This window comes from Leptonychotes weddellii, chromosome 4, assembly GCF_054177405.1.
Source record: "Leptonychotes weddellii isolate Sample4059 chromosome 4, ASM5417740v2, whole genome shotgun sequence".
In the NCBI taxonomy this organism is placed as follows: Eukaryota; Metazoa; Chordata; class Mammalia; order Carnivora; family Phocidae; genus Leptonychotes; species Leptonychotes weddellii.
Window position 1 is genome coordinate 48,751,234 of NC_138372.1, and position 18,929 is coordinate 48,770,162.

Here is an 18,929-nt window from a genome sequence, read left to right on the forward strand (position 1 = left end):
CCTGACTATGCAATAATCCTCTTGACTTTTATTGCCAGTTTGTGTCATTATTTACAGGCAATGTATGTCTCCTTAGTTAGGTTGAGAACAGAAATTTATTTTTTAAAAAAATAATTATTTGTGCTAATGATTGTTTCTTTCAGCCTTCCATCCTCCACTATAAAACACAATGGTGGCCCTGAGTCAAATGGGGGTTCTTTGGCACACTAGATCCTCGGAAGAAAGTCAAGTTCTTAGATGAGGTCCTTCCATGACTCAATGCCTTCCTACTCACAGCACCTACCTAGCACAGGGCCTGGCACAGAGTAAGAACTCAAATGTCTGTTGATAATAAATGAAATCCGAAGAATAAAGTTCTAAGAAAAGTGACAAATATGACTAACCTGAAGAGTAGTCCCTTATGGAAAGGGAAAAGTCATTGTAATCATTCCTGGTTAAATGAAGCAAGCAAAAATCTTAAGCATAAAGAGGTCGTATAATACAAAGGATAATCCTTGAAAATTATTTCCAATTCTGAAAAGAACTAAACCAGAGGCAACTAGGTTAAACTAAACAAACCATGAGTTTTAAATGGATTAAACTGGGGGTAGTGGTGAAGGGGGCTTCTTACCCAACACAGTGACTAAATTTTCCGGGAGTCTACCTCCCGGCTGGCAGTGTCAGGTGCACCGAGTGAGTTCTAATCCTGCCTCTGCCATAATCTACCTCTGGGTCTTAGACTAAGTCAGGTAACCCCTCTGGGCCTCAGCTTGCCCCACTGCAAAACAAGTGGACAGAACACATGTCCATGAAGCTCTCTGAAAGCCAATAGGGTTGTAGGAATCATATATTCCTACTTTCTGTTCTCTGATTCACTAAGAGTCAGAGCAGTACACGGAGACATGTACAATGCAAATCTGACTCTAATATCCCACGAGTTTCAAATTCAGGTGCTTTCACACACAGTTTAAATTCTAAAAGTTTTTTATAAATGCTATGCTTTAAGACAGTTAAATGCAGTGACTATTAACCTGAAAACTGCTAAAGCCAAGGAAAATAATATAAGTTGAACCCATGCCCATCTCTATTATGATTCCATTTTTTAAAGTAACTCATAAATGTGTATGACTCACACAGCTGAATATACTGTGATGTTCCTTTATCATTTTATCTTCCGGTGCCAGTAATCCCACATTACAGAGTGCCAAAACCCTTTAATAAGTATAGCATGTGCTTCTGGCCATACTCCAAAAACTACCACAGGATTGTTGCATTAGGGAAAAACTCCAGTGAGGATTTCTGGGCTTTGGAAGACAGGACCCCCAGTCAGATACCCAAACTGGGCATGACTTCCCTCACTTCTCTATGCATGGCCACTTTTGATACTTGAAACAGTAACAACAGCTATCCTTTAGGCTTATATGGCCCTTTTAAGTTTACACAGAACTTCCACATCTATTAACTTAGCTGATTCCCAGTGACCCACTAGAGTGCTTACGGCAGACGTTACTGCACCCATTGTAACAGATGAAGAAAGAGGCGTCCAGAGAATTTAAGTGACTTGCCCAAGGGTATCCAGCTAGCAAGTGATGGAGCTGGGACTTGCACGCAGGTCATCCAAAACCAAAACTTGGGCTCTTCTCACCAAACTGCTTTGTGACTAGGGACAAGAAAACAATGGATTGAAATGAAACCTGTTGGAAACTCTTGTGATTTTACTTATGGAAATCGTTCAATCTTTGTAAACTTTACTTATGCGAGTAGTTCAATCTTCTGTAAACAGTGTAGACCAAAAAAATGATTTTTAAACTTCCTTCTCCCTTTCTTTAGTCCCCTTGCTGTGGGGTTGCTAAAGTTCTCACCTCTACAAAAGGGTCAGCTAGAAAAAGCCCGTATATAAAAAAGCTACTACCCCTCACTTGTCCCAACCCCCAACATCAGCAGTGAGTGAATTCGTCTACTTCCCAAAAGAGCAAAGAAGTGATGGAGCCCAAATGAGAAGCAGGCCTAGTGACAGTTCCATGGCTAAGTCCACCCCAGTTCATCCCCATCACCTTTGTTTCTTGTCCCTCACAAAGTGGGGCAGGACAGTCTGAGAAGTTCAGAAGGGCAGGGGAAGGGGAGGCTAGGGAAGAAATCCCAGAGGTGGAGAAAGGGCCCAGTTAGGATAGGAACTGAGTCAGCCTACCCGTTTGGACTGGACCCTGATGTGCCCCCTCTTCCATTCCCAACTGAGAAGACAATCCTGGAGATGAACTCTCAGAATAGAAACTGCTGGTTATAGCATGGCTTCAGTCAATGGAGGCAAGGAGGAATTAAGTAATTGGCCTCAAACCACAAAGCAGCACGGGGCCCTCAACGTTCTCTCACACACAGACATTTAGACACATGGTAATCCTTCCCAAGAAACACGGCTTCCCATAGTACTTTCAGTGACAAAAATTCCTTAAGCAGCCAAAGATGTTGTTAGGTTCCTCATTAGATCGTCTTTAAGAAAAAAAACAAAAACAACAACAAAAAAAACTATTATATGTCCTCCCTAGTGGAGAACAGCTAACCAGATCATGCCCACTTAAAAACAAGATTTGTTTCATTGAACTGACAGTTTCATTGGCAGCTACAACTAACTCCATGAGAGTGGGGGGCACAGAAATTCACTCTGTATTCTCACCTTTAATTTTACAAGGGCTAGACTCCCCTATCAGTTTATTCAGCCAAGTTTTTAAGAAGTCACAATGAGGGAATTTCCAAAGCCCATCTAACATCACTATATAAATACTGATCACCTAGGCTTCTCTGTTTACAAACACTTTTTAAAAAGCAGACTAGTAACAATATAAAAAAATCTCCCTTACCCTTCGCCACTTCAAACATTTAGTATGATTTAGGTTTTTGGTTAACCATGCTAGTCAAATGCTTTAAGTTGCTAAATTACTAACTGGGCTGGAACTTTCTAACCATACCTAATTTAAATACAATCACAGATTACATGTCAAACACTTAAAACAAATCTCCATACTTGGGCCAAATGAGATCTGCCTTATAATCTGGGTAGAAAATGGTGAGTAAACAAGCTAATCATGATCACCATCTCCATAGCAAAGATATGGAAAAACCTTAAGGAGAGGTTCCTGGCATCACTCAAACCGGAGCTTCAATCCTGGCCCTGCCACTTATGAGTTATATGGCTGTGGGCACTTGAGCTACTGAGCTCAGGTTTCTGCATCTGTAATACCAAGTCCCTTTCATCTAACTGTTGCCAAAACCCAAGCACAAAGGAAATCATACATTAGGTACTAAATAAAAGATATCCATTAATTCCTATATGTAAATTCAGAATACAAGGCAATGTAATTGCTGGGGTAATAACAGCATGGAAATCCAGGGTAGAAAACACTTACAGCTTTTTTTATACTCGACTCTCCTCCCTTCGGGGTCCACCCTGATCCAGCATCCTCCTCCTCCACCACCTTTCTCCATCAACTCTGGCCTACGATGACTGGCACATAATATAATCAGCACTTAATTAAACATTTTATTATTTTTCCAGGATTGCTACTAGGCTAGTCTCGACACCTACCCATTTAGGACCTTCAGGGAAAGAGTTCTCTGTTTTTGTAACTTCCAGTCTCGTTACCCTTTCATTATTCTCGCTGATTATAAACCACACTGAGACCACAGCGATTACACAATGCCATTTAATGAGAATTATGAAAGCTTCAAAATGTCAAAATCACTCTTGAACACTAACAGATAATGTTAACATTTGAAATGAGCGTTCTGACCCCTCTCTAAAACCACTTTGGTTCAGCTCACATGGAGACCCTCCCATTTGCTGGCTGTGGTGACTAGAACACAAGTTAGAATCCCTCCAGCTAAGATTCTCAGGTGCAGGGTGGGGGGACGAAACCACTGTAACCACTTCACATCCACTCAAATACACCCATTTGCTAGACCTGCAAAACCATCAGCTAAAAACAACTCTTTATGCAAGTGAGTTTGGAATCAAGGCTACACATACTATGACTTAAACTGGAGGTTGAACTCTCCCTAGAGACTTCTCTGCACATTATCAGGTGTAATTGATATGAACTGATAGGAAACCAGTGCACCAGACATTCTCCTTCACCTTTTTTTTTTAATTTATTTTTAATTTATTTATTTGACAGAGAGCGAGAGTGAGCGCATAAGCAGGGGCCGCGGGAGAGAGAGAAGCAGGCTCCCCAGAGCAGGGAGCCCGATGACGGGCTTGATTCCAGGACCCTGGGATCATAACCTGAGCCAAAGGCAGATGCTTAACCTACTGAGCCACCCAGGCGCCCCTCCTTCACCTTTTTCTAAACATATATTTTGTACTGTTCCCTTTACTACCCTGAAGTGTAGTAAATATAAACTATTCACATGCAAAATTTCAAAAGAATCAATATGATGCCCAAACTATAAAGGAGAACTTAAAGAAATTTATAAGAATCTGTATTTCCAACATGTAATTCCTGTCATATGTCCATTAGAAGACATAATGAAGTAGTCTAATATTCGCACCAACAGCAGAATAGCCATGAATGCAGTAACTACAAATACAGACGATACTAGCAGGTTCTTCTTGGTGACACAAATACAAGCACCCCCACATCGGTAACATGATTTATAAAAATGGTGAACAGCTTTTGGTAAAGTTCCAAACAAAATAAAACAGTATCTTTCTATAGTAAAATATATCAAATTTATTTTATTTATTTTATTTTTTTATTATGTTATGTTAGTTACCATACAGTACTTCATTAGTTTTTGATGTATTGTTCCATGATTCATTGACAATGTATCAATTTATAAAGCAGTTGCATTCCTAGAAAATTCAGGTTATATCAAAATAATGCAAAAATTACTTTATGTAAAATAAAATTAGATTCTAGGCTCATAAAATTATAAGCAGGTTTCTCCCCCTATAAGAATGTCTGGAGAGACATTTGAAAGTCACGTAGGCTATTGAAAAATTCTTCTTTGCACAGCACTGTCCCTATGCACATTAAAGGAAAATCATTGGGGCGCCTGGGTGGCTCAGTTGGTTAAGCGACTGCCTTCGGCTCAGGTCATGATCCCGGAGTCCCAGGATCGAGTCCTGCATCGGGCTCCCTGCTCAGCGAGGAGCCTGCTTCTCCCTCTGACCCTCCCCCACTCATGTACTCTCTCTCTCTCTCTCATTCTCGCTCTCTCAAAATAAATAAATAAATCTTTAAAAAAAAAAAAAAAGGAAAATCATTATTCCTGGCCATTCCCTCTAAATGCCAAAGGTACCCACCCCACCATCAACCAACAAAATCTCACAGAAAGTCACTGAACCAGCTGTGATGAAGGGTGCTGCTCTGAGCCAAGTGGCATCTTAACCATCTCTGTCTTTCCTGTACGGACCTTAGAACTATGCTTGGCTCCTAAGCAGGTGCTCAGTCAGTCTGAGGAATTGCGTGGTATTTCTTCTAAAATTCATTCTTAGGTAGCAGAAAAGCAGAGTCAATATTTTCAGTCAATATGAAGATGGCATCTACTGAACTGGAAATGTAAAACTGCTGACATTTCACTCACTATCAGAAACACTTTAAAGGATGCTATTGTTCCTGCCCCAAAATGACAGCCTAAGACTAGGACAGCAAATACACATTGGGGCATGATGTCCCACTGAGCCTGGGAATGGCTTTAAAATCCATCTCAACATGGCTCCAATGAGTCCTGCCAACTGTTTAGGTTTCCTAACCTCAGAAATATGGGAGAAGGCAATTAGTAGCCTCAAAAAAACTTCCTGTGGGTATTTAGAGCCTTCCACACCATGCAATCTAGTAACTTCCACTACAGTCATCTGAGTACTTACAATGTGCTTCAGGTACCTAGTACTAAATGCTTATTTGACCCTCATTCAACAATATGAGTTGGTATAAATCTCTACTTCACAGGAAACTAAATGAGGCCCAAACACAAAGTCCAAGATCAAAAGCTAGAATCAAAGCCCAAATTCCAGCCCAGCTATCCAGCTCCAAAGCCTGTGCTAGTTATCTGTCTGCAACTACCTATAAGACCTGTCTGAAGGAGGGGGGTAATAAAGCTTCCTACTAGAGTGGTACTTCTCTGCGTGGACCCAGGGGTGCGCAGCCCCTCTAAGCTGACAGCCAGACAGCATGTCAAAAGCCAAATCAAAAAACCCCTCTCTCTCACTGACTCAGCCAGAGGCCAATCGGAGACTTGGGAGGAGTCCCAAATTAGATCTTTAAACCAAGGTTTGGGCACCAGGAGACCACATTCCGTAATATATATAAAGATCCAAACCTTAGGATGGCATCAAGCCCTGCTGAGTGTTGGCTCCGACCTGTCATCACTCGGCCTATAGCTGGATCCTGTCTCTCTCCTCAGGAGGGCCAGTGCTGTTGCCCCATGGCCGACTTTCCAAGCTCTGAGCAAATGCTAGATCTCTGCTCATCCAGTAGCTTGGAGGAGATGCCCCCCTACCTGTTCTGCATATGTGAGTCCTGCCCATCTTTCAAGGTCTACAGTGACCCCACTTCAGAGCCTTTACAGCACTCTCCTACATCACAGCAGGCAGCATACTTGTCCCTTCCCTGGAGCTTCAGTTCCTCGTTTCCTGCCCCACCCCACCCTCAATCCTAACACCACCACCACCACCACGGCTGCCGCTGCAGCAAGGAAAGTCCACCTAATGAGTGCCCCCCGATGTGCCAGTCACTCTACAGACATTATCTCCTTTAATCTACATATTAGTTCCAATTGCACTGATGAGGAAACGGAGACCCGGCATTATTCAGCTTCCCCTGGCATTACACCGGAGTGGATACCAGCACAGTGTGGACTAAGACTGCCTATGTTTGAATCCCTGCTCTACCATTTACCAGCTGTGACATCTTGGGTAAGTTATGTAACCTCTGTGCCTCAGTTCCTCATCTGTAAAACAAGGATAATAATACATACTTCATAGGATTGTTCTCAGCATTTAAAGAGTCAACATATGGGAAGCACTCAGCACATGCCTGGCACACAGCGTATAGACGAAGTATTCTCCACTGTTATTATCGGTGCTGCCTCCAACCTTGTCTCATTCTATGCTCCAAGTCCATACTTTGAGGGCCTCAAATATACCAAACTATTACCCACCTTTGTCCAAGCTGCCTTGACTGCTCTTTGCACACCAGCTCCTACCATTCTTTGAGTCTGATGATGTGCTTGTCTCAGAGGGATATTCCCTGACAACCCAGTCCAAGATGATCCTGATCATCTAGGCCCTGCCTCCAGTGCCCTCCTCTCCCTTCCCCCACTCCTATCCGCCCCTTACCACACCCTTGTTTATTTTCCTTAGAGCACTTAACACAACCTAGAATTCTGTCATTTACGGTAACCTGGTCTGTGTATTTGTTTGGGGTCCACTGCCCTGACTAGGGATGAGGGAAAGACCCATGTCTGCTTTCTCAGTATTATATCTTCTTCATCCAGCCAGAACCTGGTGTATAATGCATGCTAAATAAATATTTGCTGGTACCTTGCCTGCTTCTACAGTTAAGTGTTCAAGTAGCATCTGCTGAACTAATAAATGACGAACTATGGAATCCTTAAGTTAATGCTGGATGGTCACTGCTGCTACGATGGCAGTCTGCAAGGGGCAATTTTCTGTATTTGTCAACTCTGAATTATCAGTCACCCAAAACATCTATTAAGCACCCACAATGAGCAAATCTGCATGTTCTCTGTAGAAGGCAAAACAATAAAGTCACTGTATGTGGCTGGAAGACTAAAGACTAAAGACGGCAATCCTGCCAAGAGTGCCCAACTGAGGGGAGAGAGCGACAGCTGAAATCCCACCGCCTTCTTTCTAGTGGCCAGGCCACACTGCCAGCGCAGGCTGTTCTCTTCTCACGAAGGCAACAGATCAGCACCAGCCCTGGGGAGGGCCACTCTTTGTTCTTAAGGCTGGGTCTCTGCACCATGGGATTTTAAAGGAACACAAGACACTATTTAAGAACACCCTCCCAGGGCCCCTGAAACAGCCTGTCAGGGTGAAAGCAATGCATTCCATGAGATGCTTATGAGAAAATGAAAACAGGGAGGGGCAGCCAGTCAGTTCACTCCCACCTTTTAAGTCAGACAAGTTGATCAGATTAGCTACTGTTAACTTGTCAGAGCAGAGAAGCCTGAAAGTGGAGTGCTGAGAAGATGAAGCTTTCATACAGCAAAAGGTGGTGAGAAAGAGTCACAACAAGGAATACTGCCAGGAAGGGCGGGCTCAGTCTGGAGACCCCACACTTCGCACACTTCACCCTCTGACCTGAAGCTAGCTCTCATGGTGTCTAGTATGTGAGTGGGCACACGGGAGTGCATGCACGGGCCTACACACAGGTGCAACACAAGGGGGAGGAGGCCATTTCAGTTTCCCGGCTTCCTGCCCCGTCAGGACGTCCTAACTGTTCAGCAGAGAAAAACCACATTGGGAAGCATCTGGAGACCGGAGGATTCCTCTTCTCAGCTTTCCCAGTAACTTGCAGAGTGACCTTTGGAAAGTCACTTCCCCTCTTTAGGCCTCAGTTTCATCATTTTACAAATGAGTGAGGCTGTACTACTGTATTACAGACAAGAATTTTGAAGCTATGTTCTAAGTAACCCAAACCCCGTTCTGAGTGCTATAAAATTCTGGGGGGAAAATATATTCAAATTTCACTTTTCAACTATATTTTAACAATTTTTGAAAGTATAGTAAACCCGCACAAATTCAATTTTATAGCAAATTTTAACCCACTAAAGATCACCAATGTGATATTCTGCAGACCTCAGAATAAAGCCTGTCTTACCAATCCTGAGCTTATATTTGAACATCTTATAAATATGTCTCTGATCCTGAAAGAAACTGGAACTCTATTCTTTTTTTTTTTTTTAAGATTTTTATTTATTTGAGAGAGAGAGAGAGATTTTGAGGGGTGGAGGGAGACAGAGGGGAGAGGGGAAGAGAGAACCCCAAGCATACTCCGCACTGAGGACAGAGCCCAACGCGGGGCTCGGTCTCATAACCCCAAGATCATGACCTGAGCGGAAATCAAGAGTCGGTCACTAAACCGACTGAGCCACCCAGGTGCCCCCCGGAGCTCTATTCTTTAAACTCAGACCTATACTTGTCTGCCCCCTTAAAATTGTTCAAGCAAGTATACTACTATAGCATACTCACGGCATACTCAATCGAATGCCAGATAAATCTCAGGCACATCTGCTGGGCTTACTTACACTCACAGAGAAATAGTCAGTCAGGCAATAACAAGTGAATTCATAACAGGTTGCACTGGAATAAAAAGAGTGAGCACACATTATCATCAGTCTTGCACTATCTTATAAAGAATGAAAACATTTGTTAAACAGTTGTGATTCTACTTTGGGATAAAAGATCCCCCTATTCTTCTTTCAGGCTTCTGGGTCAATTTAATTGAAGAGTATCCTGAAACTGCAAGGTAAGTTATTAGTAAACTATCTGCAATTACTTATTCATGTGAATCAGATTTTTCCATACTGCAACCAAAACTAAATTCAGAAGTAAATTAGGTAATAAAACTGGAAGATGACTGGGACTGCCACTCTAAACTCAACTCAAAATTCAGTGCCCATAATCAGATTCACTGTTCTCTTAACTTCAGCATAATTGTTATGATACTGGTAAGTTACGATACTATATGTCTGAATTTATAAAATTAGTGTCTTTAGTACATTGAGGTTCCATGTGGGATTAAATTTGAAATAGAGTTCCCTGGGGGCACCTGGGTGGCTCAGTTGGTTAAGCGACTGCCTTCGGCTCAGGTCATGATCCTGGAGTCCCTGGACTGAGTCCCACATCGGGCTCCCTGCTCGGCGGGGAGCCTGCTTCTCCCTCTGACCCTCCCCCCTCTCATGAGCTCTCTCTCTCTCTCTCATTCTGTCTCAAATAAATAAATAAAATCTTTAAAAAAAAAAAAAAAGAAAGAAATAGAGTTCCCTGGCTTCTAAAGAGTCAAAAACCGCCATACGAGATACCATCAAAGTCCCCTTCAAGCTCCAACATTCATAGGGGAAGGCAAGTTCTAATTGGGTCTGTATTATCTGCCCACCCTGCTTATCCACACTACAACCCCCACAGGGAGGGAGGGCCTAAGCAAAATACCCCCTTTCTGCTCCCTGATCTGTCAACAGTAAGGTTCTGTACACCTGGGGCAGCTGTCCACCCTGCAGCATGCCATCCATCTACATCCCCACCGCATCCCTGCCAGCCCCAGGATGAAGGCCATTCAGTTCACCTGAACCATGTGGTGGACACTCAGCTATTTGGCACAAAAGGACTTCTTGTGCCCTGAGAGCTCAGGCCAACATTCAGAGGGACACTCAACTTTTAACATTACTGTGAAGAGAGCACCTCTTTTTGTATAGGGCCCACCTTCCCTCCCCCCATCTCTGCCTATCAAAAATCTGTTCTCTGTACTGCTGTGGAGAATGGCAAATTGCTATAAACTACCTAGAAGCAGTCTGATAATGGAATTAGAAGACCTAAAAAATAGGAACCATGGGACTCTCTGAAATACATAATGTATGCACACAGAGATTTTGCTATAAAGCTATTAATCACGGTATTGTTTACAATAGCAAAAACTTGAAAGCAACCTCAATGTACAAAAAAAAGGATTTTAAAAATGGGATATCCAAAAAAGAATGTATCAATTCTTTTTTTTTTTTTAAGATTTTATTTTTTTATTTGACATAGAGATAGAGCACAAGTAGGCAGAGCGGCAGGCAGAGGCTGAGGGAGAAGCAGGCTCTCTGTTGAGCAGGGAGCCCAACGTGGGGCTCGATCCCAGGACCCTGAAATCATGACCCAAGCTGAAGGCAGCTGCTTAACTGACTGAGCCGCCCAGGCGCCCCAAGAATATATCAATTCTACCAATAATAATAATAATATCCACATTTTAGAGCACTTACTATACACTGGATCCTCTGACAACGTTCTTTAATCCTATTTAATGCTCACACCAACTCTTTGAGGTAGATATTACTGCACTTTATAAATAAGGAGATTCATAAAAGAAATAATTTAGCTGAAGGCTACCTATCCAGTAAGTGTCAGGGTCAAGTTCAAACCTAGCTCACTCACTCTTGTATCCAACAAAAGCATTTAAGCATCTACTAACGTGCCAGCATGGTGCTACTTGCCAGCTCTGTCACCGGAGCTTCTATTTTTAACTTTTTTAAAAAACTTTTTTCTTTTTCTTACTGTGGTAAAAACACCTAACATAAATTTACCCTTGTAACAATTTTTAAGGGCACATTATGGTTTTGTTCACTATATGCATACTGCTGTTTTCATCTTCCATGACCGAAACTCTATAACCATGAACAACTCATTTCCCTTGATGTTGAAAAACGTTTTGTTTTGGATTAATTTAATTTAATTTTTTTTTTTAAAGATTTTATTTATTTATTTGAGAGAGAGAATGAGAGACAGAGAGCATGAGAGGGAGGAGGGTCAGAGGGAGAAGCAGACCCCCCGCCGAGCAGGGAGCCCGATGCGGGGACTCGATCCCGGGACTCCAGGATCATGACCTGAGCCGAAGGCAGTCGCTTAACCAACTGAGCCACCAGGTGCCCCTGTTTTGGATTAATTTTAGATTTACAGAACACCTGCAAAGACAGTCTAGAGAGTCCTGTATGCCTTTGTTCAGCTTCTCCTCACATTAATGCTATGGCTTTTTTTTTTTTTTTTTTTTTGGCAAAATGGAAAAATCATTGATTCCATCATCAAATAATCCCAACAGCCCAACTATGAGGCAGGAAGTAGGTCTGGCCAGGGAGGGGGTGGGGAGCCTCAGCTGGGCAACCACACACCTCTGCTCCCCACTGACTTCTGACTCTGCGCCACCCTCTACCCTGCACCACCCCCAGGGCAAGGGAAAGGAATGAAGAAAACTACCACAAACCAAAGTTCTCCCTCCCAAGAAGAAGTTTTAAGCGCCTGCTGATGGATCCTAAAGCCATAGAAAAAGTTGTTTTTTAAATGAGTACAGAATCTCAGGGAAATCTCAAATAAGAAAGAATAAGGGGACACCTTATTCTTACGTGGCTGACTCTTGACTTCATCTCAGGTCATGATCTCAGGGTCATGGGATTGAGCCCCACATAGGGCTCCATGCTCAGCTGGGAGTCTGCTTGAGATGTTCTCCCTCTGCCCCTCCCCCCACTCACGCACTCTCTAAAATAAATAAATCTTTAAAAAAACAAAACAAAGAAAGACAAGGAAAATAAATAGAAGTAAACACGTTAGCTATATGTATCAGGCATCATGCCAAGCCTTTTACCTATACTTACTCATTTAATCCTGAACCATACCAGAAGGTGGGTACCACAATTACTGCCCACTTTACAGACGAGTAAACCCAAGTGCAAAGAAGTTCAGTTCTACTGAAAGTTCTGCAGCTAGTAAAACACTTCCCTTGCCTGGGAAGAGGGAGAACATAGGGCTCCCACCACTCTGCTTTGAATTTGTAAATTCCTAGATTCCCGGACTCGGGAAGCTATTAATAACCACGGCTATCATCCAAACATCAGAACTGACCAATCTCCAGCTCAGCAAAACTGTTTGCGAGTGCAGCATTTTTCGGGCCCTGAGTAGTCTTCACAGAGTGACGTATCACTCTCTGTACATGTTCCCAGGGGAAATGAGGAAACTTCTGAGGGACTTGCACAACACTGCCTAAAAGCAGATTCCAAAAGGCTCTTCACATGCATCTTCACAGTGTCCCAGCACATTCCCCACCTCCCACCTGCCTCCTCCCCTCACTATCCGTGCAGGCAACGTGCTGAGTGACTCTCACTCTTCAACACGAATTCCAGGCTCACTGGATGGCCTCTGTTCTCGCGCTGCACTATCACAGTGACGATCTCCACAAAACTGTGTGGCCAGAATTCACGCCAAAGGATCATCATGTCTCTGACCACACAGCAAGATGGAGAGTATAAAAAAAGCACAGTGTACCAGTGGCACCACAAAAATCAATCTATTTGTTTCATCAAACATGCTGCTATAAACAAAGTTTTTGCTTTCAAAGAATTCTTGGTTTGCCTTAGACTCCCTTTGCTTCATTCTTTGAATGAAGTGACTAACTTTGAATCATTCAAGCCGGCCTGGGCCTCTAGGACTTTCAGGCACTACAGAGTATACAATTACTGTATAAATATGGAAGACTCTCAAGCAATGCAAGTACACTAAACAAGACATACGGCCAAGGGCCTAACTCAGGTCCACTTCTGGAACGGGGGCGCTGACACAAAGTGACGCAGATACTACTAGGAGTCCTACACAGGAGGAAAGATAAGTGCCGACCCAAACCCAGGAAAGAGAGAGGTGTCTCAGGAAGCCAGAAAACACATGGAGAAAAGGGCAAGGACCAAAAGCAGCCTGGGTTCTGGTTACCAACCGAGATCAGTGAGGAAGGGTTTCAGTGAGATCCCAAAAGGCATCAATCAAATGTCCTCCAGTCTGCTCCTGAGAAACATGCTCAATATATGACATAAATGACACAAAGGCACAACATAAGAGGCTGTTTCTGAGAAAGGGAGCATGAAGGACGGGCGTGGCCACAACCAGGGTTCAGGTAGTGAAGAGCTCGGCCCTCGGCAACAGTACCTGGCATCACTGCAACAGAAGCTACAGTGACTCATCATGATGAATCCACAGAAAATTTAAGAAAAACACATTAAAGGGAGAGTCTGGCATTCCAGTAACAAAACAAGACGGGTAGGGATCTCAGGTCATGGACCTATATGAGCGCCCCCTCAACTGACCGTTCTCAAGGCTCTGTCCTGAGATTTTTCTGAAAGTTCTCCCATCTGTTGGACCTGAAGAATTCTATCTCATTCTCTAAACGTCCAGCTCAAATGCCTCATCCTTCCCATGAAGTCTTCCGGACTTCCCCCAGACAAATGCAGTCAGTCTCTTCTCTGTGCCTCCACAGTACTTTGTTAAACACAGGAATTACAAGCTGAGCTTGCTTTGCTTTGTAAATATCACCCACCAGACCATACCAAGGTCTGAGGCTATGCTTTATTTATTTTTGTTTCTCATAGTCAGGGCTTATAACATCATAGGTACTAAATGGATGAACGATATCCACCAGCAGGACCATCCAGAGTTCCCAAGGCCATAGCATTCTGTAGGAAGATTCATGTTCAACTTATGAAACCAACTTACTTGCAGACCAATCCAATCCTAGCCATGGTGACATGCACCACTCCCCTCCTTACTTTCTCTAACACAGGAATGAGGGAGCTTTTCCCTTGATTGCCCTCTAGAAACGGTAATGCAGATGCAGCTGACTTCTTTGGGGATGACCCCACCAAACAAATCAAACTGGTTTTCAACTTCACATCCACTGTGACCAACTAAAGTACCAGACTTGGAAGGTGTTGAAAAATACTTACAAGTTAGCTTTCTGACCTCTTCCTTCCTCTGCCCATGAGAGGATACAACCAAGAAGACTGATCATGTTTCACTTTAAACCAAGTCTCCAACAACCTGTCCTTTCCTGCTACTCAGCCTGAATGGGAAGTCATCTGGGTCTCCGGCAGTCACTCGCTGTTTGTCCAGCCTTTCCTGCTGTGACAGAATATCTGAGATGCTGATGACAGAATCGCCCACAATCATGATGGTTCATCTCTGATGCTAAGGAAGAAGAAGAGGGAAAGTCCCTGGAAGGGCACTATATTCTGTCCAATGGATGTCAGAGCCATAACTGATGTACAAATGAATCAGGAAAGGCTGGAGTGTGATGTGACAGGATCCAGTAGGACTGTCACAGAACAGATACGTGTCTCAATACCTAGGACGCTGCCCCAGAAACAGATGACCCAAGGACACACCGCTCCTTTCCCCGCTTCACAAAGCTCCCAGGGAGCCTAGTGTCCTAGCCCCCTGCCTTACTCCACCAATATCAATATGGGACTTGGCAAGCAAGAGGCCAATGAGCAATTTCCAAATAAAACTCCCTCATCACTGCTGCATCTTCCATGCTCAAGATCGGAGAGATTAAGCAACACAGAAAGGCAGAGGTTTATTAGAGAACCACAGGATTTCATGGTTGGAATGGACGAATAAACACTCACCCTCCTCTTCTAAGGCAATAACCATCTTACTTTCATTATTAGGGCCAACAAGTCTCTCTTCTTACCCTCAATTCTAGAGGCGCAAAGACTGCAAGAGTATCTTTGTCAAGTCTCCAAAACTCTTACACTGTAGAATTCATTGATTCATTTTTAGGCGAAAATTAAGTTCTTTTTCCCATGAAGTCAAAAACACCTACATCATTGCCCATCAGCTGCCCAGACACCCAGGCCTTTCATAAGCATGACTGAAGAGGTGGGGCCAACGAGAAGTGCTGAGAAGTGCAGCTCCATGACTAGACTGCCTGGGTGTGAACCCAGCCCCACCACTCACTACCTGTGATCTTAAGAAGAGGGAAAATAGGAGGACCTAACTCATGATTGTTAAGAAGATTAAGTTAATCTATTTAAAGTGGTGAGTGCCAAATTTCCTCCATAAAGAAAGAGGCAGAGCCAATGTCTCCTTGAAAATGTTATTTCACATTCATAAGAATTTTCAACATGATAGGAGAAAACATTAGACTAAACCATATCAAATTTCCAACATTTGACCATTTTTTTTTTACATACAAAAATGGCAATTTCATATGGTTAAATCAAATAGGTATGAAAGAGAACACAAAGCAAGTGACTTAAACTGTTTAAAAAAAAAAAAAAAGGCATCAAATATCTGTGCAGGGCTGATCCTCCCACCCCCAGTTTGGTCTGCAGGACCTTGTGAAGGTTGAGCAACCTTGGCTATTTGCAGAGCTGAACGGCTGCCAAGCTGGCTTCCAGCTACCACCTGTTACTTTGACAACTGCAGCTTCTGGGCTACTAGGACCATTTGCAAAACCCTAGGCACCTATAGGAAGCTCAAAGGCTCAAGAGGCCCAACCTGTAGTGACCAGAGAACTCCACAGCATTCTTCCCCTTCTAATGGTGCTTCTGGCCTCCAGGGAAACCACATCATGTTTAGGACACAGTCACAGTCTTGACCAGCGCCACCTGGATTTCAGCCATGATTCCATTTGTACCTGCAGTCATTCAGAAAACTAGTTCAAAAGGAGTGTCAAGCATCTTTTATCTTAGGTTTTTCCATAAGTTTAAAAATCTTTAAAAAGTAGGGAGAAAAGCATATCACTTATGCTAAAGTTCAGTTAAACAACATAGGCCCTCTCTGTACTATCTTTGCAACTTCCTACCAATCTGTAATTATTACAAAATAAAAATTTTAAAAATGTTTTAAGTTCAATTATACAAAGACACAAGAAATGAGGCTTTAATAAAGAACAACTTTAATCAAAAATTTTAGATGCACTGTATGATTTTGCCATTTTCCATTAATGACAGAAAGACTCTTTTCAACTACTGGCTCAGTAATAATGGAATAGCAACAGAATCTTTCTCTGGCCTATAAACTAAGCCTAGTTAGAAAAAAAAAAACCCAGAAGCACCTGTATTTGTCTGAATCCTTGATTCAGCCTTACATGAAGACACACAAATGATCTGATTAGTTTGGGCTTAATGACCATGTTTCAGCTTGATTTTATTGCTCTCCTTCCCTCAACACCAGAACTATTTATCTTTTCCCCTTCTCTCAACACCAGAACCATTTATAAAGCCCAAAACATTATCAGCTCTAAATGAAACTAGCAAGCAAACTCTTTTATCAATACCACACCATATAAGTCCATGTTTCTCAGCTAAAATTAAGAGTTTACTGCAAAAGAAACTGAAAAACTAGTATTTCCTCGTGGAGTCCCTCATCTTAATATTTCATGTCTACACAAGGATATGATGGGGGCAGAGGCAGATGACAGCATCAGTCTCAGCAGATGCTTCCTAGGGCCCCAGAACAGAATTGTGGTCATTTGCCCTCCCCTGGCATTCTCATCTGATGCTATAATTCACTTAATGTTTAATAATTAAAGAAATTAATTGAACAAAACCGAAGAGCCATCTAGCATTCTTTTCACAGAGAATCTGTTGGCTCATATGTGTTTAGAGCACTGCTATCTGAAAGCTGGTAACAAATTTTCCCCTAAAGATCTCTTTGCCATGGCACACTGTTCTAGCTGCCACCAGCCCTCTTTTCTAGAGGCAGGAAGATGCCAGATGGTTCTGTAAGCAGATCTTTGCATAAATGTATATATGTGAGCACAACACACACAGCTCTAAAAGCAACCATGCAACTGAGAATAGTAGATGGCAGCCTACTGCTCATTCTATAGGACAAAGGAAAAAGTATAGATATCTGCCCCACCCCAACTCCAATACATCCACTCAAGTTCACAAAAGCTTCAGTTTGGAACTAACATATAGCACGGTTTTGTGGTAAAAAGCATGAACTTTGAAGTCAGACGTGAGTTATTCATTTATAAAATGAATAAGGTACTTAATTTCTCCAAATCTTGGTTTCCTCATCTTTAAATAGGGATATCACCCAGTGCACAAAGGTTGGGCACTTAGCAGATGTGTAATTTATAAGGTCAAGGTCATAAACATAATCCCCATACAAGACTTAAAAAAAGAAAACCAAACGGTTTCAATCTGTGCTTTGAAACTCAGATGTATCATACCACTAGTGTTATGTGTGCCACATAGCCAATGAAAAGGGGAGAGGAAATAAAAGAACCACTTAGATTCTGTGTCTCCCCACTGGGTGGCTCAATACTATTCTTTTGTAAATAAAGACCAGTGTGCAAATATACTCTTACGTTTGAATGATGCCAAGCTTGTTTTGGAACACACATAACATATGAGTTCACCAAAGGAAATGCTGCAGAAATTTCAGAAAAATATTCATGAACATTACATGTTCCCAGACCTTTTCACGTAGAGTTGTACATAAAACAAGAGCAACTAGATGCTAACAAGCCTATAAATCCTATAGGATAAGGCTCTATACCCAGGCACAATGATCAGTTCAAGAAGTGAAAACAGAGAAGTTGACAGAAAAACTATAGAAAGCCCAAGAATTCTAGTCCAAAACTGGTTAGTATGAAACAAATACATTGGGGCGCCTGGGTGGCTCAGTTGGTTGGTTAAGCGTCTGCCTTTGGCTCAGGTCATGATCTCAGGGTCCTGGGATCGAGCCCTGCATCGAGTTCCCTGTTTGGCAGGGAGTCTGCTTCTCCCTCTCCCTCTGCTGCTCCCCGCTGTTCATGCTCTCTCTCTCTCTCAAATAAAATCTTAAAAACAAAAAGAAAAAAACAAATACATTGTATGAGAGAGAGAGTGTGTGTGTGTATTGTGTATATACACAACTCAATAGACATGGAGGGCATCCCTATCATAATAATGATATATCATTTACAGAAGATCTACTATATACAAAGTTTTTCCATCTCAATTTCTTAAAAGTTGGAAAGTCAGGTCAGAAGGGGTTTGCCGTTCCAAGGCAACAGAGCCAACAAGTGGTAAAACGGAAATTTAAACCAAGGTATTCTTACTCCAAACCATGCTAGGCCCCTATAAGCGCAGTGCTCAGCGTAACAACGTATGTTTTTAACTGAACCAGATTAACAGAAAAATAAATTGTACTCCATTACCTCAGTGCAAAGACACAGTAAAGCTATTTTTTAACTTTTTCATCAAAGTAGTTAAAGTTTTTAAAACATGGTGATTATAAGAATAAACTCTCATCCATCTAGAAAACTTGGCTATCCCAAAATGATTCATCCCTACGGGTTTGAAAAGAGTCAAGAATTTAACTTGCATCCACATTGCAAGTAACTTGCACTGTAATCTACATCCACATATGAAAAAAAAATTCATTCCTTAACTCTATGGAAACATTTTTAACTGAAACAAAT

The 18,929-nt window shown here is 42.4% G+C and overlaps 1 protein-coding gene and 1 pseudogene across 4 annotated transcripts in view; one reads left to right on the forward strand and one right to left on the reverse strand.

The window, feature by feature from the left end:
* Nucleotides 1-18,929, reverse strand: part of JAK1 (Janus kinase 1) — a 120,167-nt gene that overhangs the window by 74,865 nt on the left and 26,373 nt on the right. The window contains exon 1 of one of the 4 annotated variants that reach the window (XM_081818556.1): nt 16,010-16,148. The exons of 2 other annotated variants lie outside the window; for them this stretch is intronic. The gene's annotated coding sequence lies outside the window, so the exon portion shown is untranslated. Of the gene's footprint in view, nt 1-1,544; nt 1,610-16,009; nt 16,149-18,929 lie in introns of those variants that run through there. One more of the 4 variants, XM_081818555.1, reaches the window with a different exon arrangement.
* LOC102750669 (NADH-cytochrome b5 reductase 3-like) overlaps nt 6,400-18,929 on the forward strand; it is a 55,852-nt pseudogene continuing 43,322 nt past the window's right edge.